Source organism: Elaeis guineensis, chromosome 4 (genome assembly GCF_000442705.2).
Source record: "Elaeis guineensis isolate ETL-2024a chromosome 4, EG11, whole genome shotgun sequence".
NCBI lineage: Eukaryota > Viridiplantae > Streptophyta > Magnoliopsida > Arecales > Arecaceae > Elaeis > Elaeis guineensis.
In genome coordinates, this window is record NC_025996.2 from 134,559,023 (window position 1) to 134,560,567 (window position 1,545).

The window sequence follows — 1,545 nt, forward strand, 5'->3', positions numbered from 1 at the left end:
ACTCTCAATCACAAATTGCCCTCTTGGGTTGCTCTCTGGTTGGCTAGGTAATTTTTCTCCTTCCCTCCTACTAAATGCAGTTGCTAGTTGACCTATTTGGGTCTCTAGCTTAGAAATGGATTGTGTGTGGGAGTTAAGGGTCTGAGTGTTGACTTCTAATCATTCTAGTACTTTCAGGACTTTTTCCTCAAAAGCTGAGCTGTGACCAGTAGTAGACGGTTGAGGAATATTTTGAAATTGATGGTATGGTCCATGCCTATATGTTGGATCTTGATATTGAGGTCGAGGTGTGGCAGGACCAACCACTGGTTGTGGTCTCCAGGAAAAATTTGGATGGTTTCTCCAGTCGGGATTATAAGTGTTCGAATATGGATCATTTCCTGGTCTGCGAGCTTGTTGGACTTGCTGAACCTGCTCGTGCACAAACTCAGGAAATTGAGGTGCGGCTGGGCATTCACTAACAAAATGGTTCGGACTTGCACACAATGCACAAACTTCTTGGATTGAGTTAGGTGGAATCGGGGATTGTCCAGTATTTAGAAGACGATCTAATTTTTGGGACAGTTCATCTACCTTTTGATGGATATCTATGGCATTTCCTACTTCATATATTCCACCTCTTTTTGGGTTTAACATGGGTTTATCTCTAATAGAGGCAGACATATGATGTAATGAATTTTCACTTAAAATTTCAAACAGTTGCCATGCTTCATCCTCACTTTTCAGCATGAATGTCCCACCGCATGATGCATCGACCATTTATCGATGTCTTTCAGAGAGCCCATCATAAAAATATTGGATTAACTGCCACTTGGGTACAGCATGGTGGAGATATTTTTTAATAAGGTTCTTTAATCTTTCCCATGTTTCATGAAACATTTCTCCATCTAATTGGGAAAAACTAGTTATGGCTTTCCTTATTTGATTCGTTTTTCCTATGGGAAAATATTTCTTGAGAAACTCTCCTTGCAGCTGGTCCCAGGTTGATATAGTCATGGAATCCAAAGTATGTAGCCAGTATTTGGCTTTGTCCTTAAGTGAAAAAGGAAATAATTTTAACCTAAGAGCATCATCGGAGAAGTTGTGAATTTTGACAGTTGAGCATATCTCAAAAAATTCTTCAAGATGTTTATAAGGGTCCTCATTACTAAGTCCATAAAATGAAGGTAACATTTAGATTATACTGGACTTAATTTCATATTGAGTGGCCTCCACAGGGGGCACTTGAATACAAGGAGAGTAGGTATATGTGGAAGGAGTAAAGTACTCCTTCAATTGCTTGGGTGGATCATTCTCCTGATTTCGGTCCATGTTTTTACGTCTGTTGGCTCTAAAAGTTCTTTCTATTTCTGGATCAAAAGATTCGATTTCTGGTCGTAACGATCTACGGCCAAGCATACACCTTACAATTATACTGTAGAGCACACACAGAAATTTTTTTTTTTTATAATATATATTTTTATAATAAAGTGAGAAAAGAATGAAGAAAATCTAAAGAGAAGAACCTAAGAATCTTAAATCTATGAAAAGGGAGAAATTAATTAA

At 38.1% G+C, this 1,545-nt stretch overlaps 1 non-coding gene across 1 annotated transcript; it reads left to right on the forward strand.

Moving 5' to 3' along the window:
- The first annotated feature begins 818 nt into the window (after window positions 1-818).
- LOC140857664 (small nucleolar RNA R71) lies at window positions 819-924 on the forward strand. Its single transcript, XR_012141158.1, has one exon. It is a non-coding gene; the product is annotated as a small nucleolar RNA R71 (small nucleolar RNA).
- The last annotated feature ends 621 nt before the right edge of the window (window positions 925-1,545 follow it).